General features: G+C 40.1%; 1 protein-coding gene across 2 annotated transcripts in view; it reads right to left on the reverse strand.

Annotated features, from left to right (window-relative positions):
* The window catches only part of JAML (junction adhesion molecule like), a 32,516-nt gene extending 26,761 nt beyond the window's left edge, over positions 1 to 5,755 (reverse strand). For both annotated transcript variants that reach the window (XM_020984772.2, XM_020984770.2), the window contains exon 1: positions 4,673 to 5,755. The gene's annotated coding sequence lies outside the window, so the exon portion shown is untranslated. The remainder of the gene's footprint in view (positions 1 to 4,672) is intronic.
* Positions 5,756 to 5,862: the final 107 nt, after the last annotated feature.

Here is a 5,862-nt window from a genome sequence, read left to right on the forward strand (position 1 = left end):
TTTTATTTATAAAATAAAATTTTTATTTTATTTATCAAATTTTTTTCTATTCCCATCAACTTTTTATTCTCAGAAAATTGTTTGGGATATTGAGAGGTTAAGTGATTTGCCAACAGTCACAGAGCTAACATGTATCAGAGGCAAGACTTGAACCCAAGTCTGAGGCCAGCCCCTCTCTCCACTATACCCTGTCTGCCTCAGATGATTACAACTGTGGAAATAAACACATTGCACACCAACAAAATCCATTTTAAATTCATCAGACAACTGTGTTACTACGTTGTGAAAGTTAACATGAGCAGTTTTTGCTTAATAATCAATCAGTAAGTAACAGAAGTGTACAGCTATCTGCACAAGCATTTGTACCCCTCTTTTCTGTTTTCTGTAATTGTTTTCATTTGGTTTGCCTTTTTGTTCTTTTGTTATGTTTCCGTATTTCAATAACACTGTCAAAGGAAGTTAAAAGAAAATTTATTAATAAAAATATTTCTAAAACAAATTACAAAATATTAAAAAATTACAATAATAGAGGCTCATTATGATAATGGCACAGAAGACATGAGGAAAGTAGTTTATTTGCATGAGTGTCTTTAAGTCAGATTCATAGGGTCATCACCAACAGCATACAGCTGTTGATCGTAAGCCAAAGTGGTCAGACTTGTGTTTGTAAATTTTAGGAAGAGGATGGCAGGGGTGGGGAAGTATGAATTACAGTGAACATGAGAATTCAAAATTGAAAGCAGTAGAAATCTTATGACATAACTAGTGACTGCACTGATTCAGATACACTAAGAGTCATGTTAAATTCCCCAAAATTCTAAGTATATACAGCAACAGCCTGACACAAGGGTGATCAATAAAGTGGATGTCAGTCCAGCAATCAACTCTTGTACCATTCATCAGATATAATCTTAAACATCCTATCTGCGGTGTTAAGCTAATGATGACTCATCTAGATATTAAACTAAAATGAAACCGTCGACATGGACACTTCTTACAACTCTAGCAGTGTTTCAAAAGGAAACCAATGACAGAGATGGCCCCGAATCTAGCTGCCAATCCTACGTATTACTTATTCACACCCAAAACAAAAGAGGAAGCAGACCTTTATCAGAATCCAATACACCTATTTTCAGAAAACTATGTCCTACTTTGTCTAAGGACTATAAGATAGTGTTACTGTCTTCATCGATGGAATAAGTTTTTATACCCAGAGTTCTCTATACAGATGAAATCTTTTTTTTTAAAGTGATTTACTTAAAAAGACAAAAACACAGATTCAAAGAATCACATTGTTGAAAAGGACCTCACAAGCCATCTCATCCAACTCATACCTGAACAAGAGGCCTCCTACAATATACTCAAATGGTTATCAAGTCTTTGCTTAAGATCTCCAGTAAAAGTGAATCTACTACTTCCCAAAGTGGTCCATTCTACTTTAGGAGACCTCTCACCAGTACAAAGTTTCTCCTTACAGTGACCTTAAATCAGTATCCTTTACTTCCACCCACTGGTTTCAGTGCTGCCCTCAGGGACCACACAGAACAACTCCAATCTACTGCTCTTCCTTTCAATAGCCCTTGAAGAGAGCAATCCTGTCTCCCGCAAGCCATCTTTTTTATCTAAGTTAAAATCTCTGGTTTCTGCAACTGATCCTCACACGGCCAGCCCTCACCATTCTAATGACCCCCTTCCCTTTTTTTTTTGTAGTTTTTTATTTTTCAGCAGTTGGGGTTAATTGACTTGCCCAGTGTCAAGTGTTTGGTCTGAGGCAAGATTTGAACTCAGGTCCTCCTGACTTCAGGTCCAGTGCTTTATACACTGTGCCACCTAGCTGCCACCCCATTCCCTTCTTGACACATTTTGGATTGCTTATGTATTTCCTAAAATGTGTTGCTTAGAACTGAACAAAATATCCAAGATGTGACCTGGCCAGAGCAGAGAAAACACTCCTCTGGGACATTCTCTGTCTCTCTTCAAGCAGTCTAAGACCATATTCACTTTCCTGGCCACTAGATTAAATTGCTGATTCTTGCAGAGATTTTCCGATTTTTTCAGATGAACGTCCTTTATTCAAGCTTTCCCCATCATGTACCTGTGAGGTTGATTTTTTTTAACTCCAAGTATAAGATTTTATCATTAAATTTCATCTTACTAAGATTTGGTTTAATGTTGTATCTTGTCCAGATCTTTTCAATTCTTGACTTTATTATGTAATTCTAGCTATCCCTACCAGATCTGTCATTTACAAATATGATAAGTTTGCCATCTGTGCTTTATCCAAGTCATTGATAAAAATATTATAAACAGCAAAGGTCCTCTGGTTGGGGCACTCCACTGAAAATTCCCAAGTTGACATCAGGACATTACTGCCTGCTCTTCAGGTCTAGCCATTTGGGCAGCTTCACAATTATCTAAACTGTCTGACCCACCTCTCTATCCCTTCCAGAAGGACAATATAAGATTTTATCAATTGCTTTGCAAGAATCTAGGTAAACTCTATCTACAGCATTCCTCTGATTACAGTGATTTGATCATTTTTAACTACTGGCTCTTTCTCTGCCACCTATGAACATACCCAGATCTCCCCCCCTAAAAAAACCCCTTCACCTGACCCTATAATCCCTTCAAGGCATTATCTTCTATATCTGTCTCCTCATTTTCACAACCAAACTTCTAGAAAGAACTATCTCATCTTAATATTGTCCACTTTCTTATATTCTGTTCTGCTCTCAACCCCTTGCCATGTGACTTTTGACCTCATCTCTCAACTCAAAGTGCCCTCTTCAAGGTTATCCACAATTCAACTGCTAAATCCCATAGCCTTTTCTCAGTCCCCTCTAGACTTCTCAGAAACTTCTAACACTTTCAACTAGCCCCTCATCCTGGATAGTCTCTCTCACCCTTTGAACTCTATGACACTGCTTTCCTCTACCCTCCTTGGTTTTCCCTTCTACCTGTCTTAGCACTCCTCAATCTCTATGTTCTAGCTCCTATGTGTGCATATTTACACGACTCTGTCCTGGGCCCTCTTCTCCCTGAACTCTCACTTGGCGATCTCACCAGCTCCCAAGATTCAATTATCAGCTCTGTAGAACTGACTCACAAATCCACATATCCAGCCTTCCCCTCTCGTGAGCTCCAGACCCATATCACCAACTATCTGCTGACCATCTCCACATACAGCATCCCATAAGCATCTCAAATTCAAAGCATCCACTAAACCCACCCTTCTTCTAACTTTCTTCCTTCATCCCTATCCTTTTACTCTCCCTGGTTCACACCTAGGCACCATCCTTAATTCTTCCTTCTTGCTCACTCTCCCCTCTCCGATCTAACCTCCACACAGCTGCCAAGTTGATATTCCTAATACACAGATCTGACCATGTCACTACCACCACCCTTAACTCCCCGTCTGCCTAAACCCCCAATGTCAGCTCAAAAAGTTTCAGGGGCTCCTTACTGGTTCTAGGATTAAATACAAATTTCCTCTTGTTTAGCACTTAAAGCTATTCCTAGCTCATCTTTCTTGACTTACTTCTACTCAACTCCTCGGGTGTTCTATATTCCAGCTAGACTGGCTTTTTTGCTTTCTCTTACACTGATATGAAATGTGAGTCTCTCAGTATTAATTATTCTCCCAATACCATTTAATAAGTCTTCCTTCCAACCTTAAGATTCTATAGATCTGTGATTCCATGACTATATAAAAAGAGTGTCAGCTCACGTAAGTAACCTCAGACACAAGGGTGCCTTATCAGCACAACCTAAGGTATATCAAGAGATAGCTAGATGACTCAGTAGATAGAGCGCTGGGCCTGGAGTTAGGAAGACCTGAGTTCAAATCTGGCCTCAGATACTCACTGGCTATATGACCCTGAGAGAGTCACTTAACCCTCTTTACCTCAATTTCCTCATCTATAAAATGAGCTGGAGAAGGAAATGGCAAACTACTCCAGTATCTTTGCCAAGAAAACCCTAAACAGGGTCTCGAAAAGTTAGACACAACTGAACAAGAAGAAGCTATATCAGAGACAACCTTCCTTCCTCCCCCCAAGCCGGAAAGGAATATGAATGGTAACATAATCCATAACTTTCTGTCCTAATCGATCCCTTCTCACTCAACTAATGACTCCTCACTAGGATCACAGCTGTACAAAGGGTGTGACAAGCATGAATTCAGTCAAACCCCAAATACTCTTGGAGGCAAGGTGTTAGTGGCTTCTTGGTGTAAGATCCTGGCTGGTATAGGGAAAAGCAGCAATGGAGGCATACAGTCTTCCCACAGCTTCAAGCATACCTGGGCAAAGCCCTACCTAAGGTAATAGACACTTTTCACTGATTCATTTTTGGCCTCTTATTAAAAATTACTCCTTATTTTCCTTGTGTTACAAAGCAACTTATCATAAACCCTCTTTCAGATGGGCAAAATGAAACACAGAAAATCTAACTACCGTGGCCGTGACCATCTGGTTCAGTTAAGTCATAACTAGCTAAGACACCTCCCTCTCAATTCTCCAGCTAAAGCTAACACCATCACATAGACACAGAGCCTTATGACCCAACAGTGGAGTTAGTTAAAAAACAAACAACACTTTAGCAACATCCTTCGTCTGAACAAGAAAAAGCTCAAAGGAGATAACTATTTAGAAAATTAAAGGAAAATGCTTACCTAAGGTGACACGATACCAGGAGAGACACTACAGCTGTAAATCCTCAGATGTTATTGTGCTCTGCTGCCTGCCCATCCCCCCCACCCCCTGCCTGATTCCAGTGGATCCCAGAGGCACCAGAGCAAACCAGATGTGTTCATTTTGAGGCAGCTGAGGAGAAATACAGGAACCACTAGCATTAGGTTCTTGTTTTCGTCTTTGAGCCTACAGCATGAACCCAAAGTTCTTATTTAAAAAAAAAAAAGGTTTAGGGGTTGACTTGCTGAGGGAGCCATGATCACATCTGTCTTGTGTTTATGTATGTCATCTCCCACACTAGATTGTGAGTTCTTTGAGGGTAGGTAACATCTAATCTAATCTCAGAGCATTTACCATAGTGGTTTGAGCAAGGTAACCACTCAGTAAATATTTGTTGAATAAATGAATGAGACCTACATAACAATCTTGCCACTTAAAACGGAAGAAATCATTTGTTCTATGATTTGAGTCACAGTGCTCTGCTATATTTCCTTTCTGCTATATTGTGCAAATCCACAGGGCAGTCATTCAGCATGTGTGACCTTCCCCCTAAGAAAGAGGCACCTCCCAAGGCTTACTGCCCAGACCTGCAGGCTTTCACGACGAAGTTTCTATGGGAATGTGGTGTGTTGTTGTTCAGTCATTCTTAAGTCATTTTGACTCTCCACGAGTCGAAATTTGGGGTTTTCAAGGCAAAGATACCAGCGTAGTTTGCCATTTCCTTCTCCAGCTCATTTTACAGATGAAGAAACTGAGGCAAACAGGGTTAAGTAACTTGCCCAGGCAATGTAAGATCATCATTTATAGACTACAGATCCCAAAAGAGCTCCATCATTATATACCTTAAATGAACATCCTGGGTAAGTAAAAATTAATGCTAGTGGAAAAAGTCATGAGCCCAACCTCTTTTTTCCTCAAAGTGATGCATCAACTCAAAGTAAGATAGTCTGCTTCATCTACCTCTGCCAGGCAAGTTTAGACTGGCCTTTTTGCAAACTCTCTTGATGTAAGGCATGCTGCAGATGAAACCTTTGCCCTTCTCAAACTCCAGGCATTAAGTCCTTGCTGGGGTATAATTAACAGAAGACCTTCACTTTGAAAACCACTAGCCCCCAACTCTTTCATGAATAATTCTGATCCTAAATACACAGAGCAAACAAAGCACGGCCTG

The sequence above is a fragment of the Phascolarctos cinereus genome, unplaced genomic scaffold (assembly GCF_003287225.1).
Source record: "Phascolarctos cinereus isolate Bilbo 61053 unplaced genomic scaffold, phaCin_HiC Scaffold_726;HRSCAF=1367, whole genome shotgun sequence".
NCBI lineage: Eukaryota > Metazoa > Chordata > Mammalia > Diprotodontia > Phascolarctidae > Phascolarctos > Phascolarctos cinereus.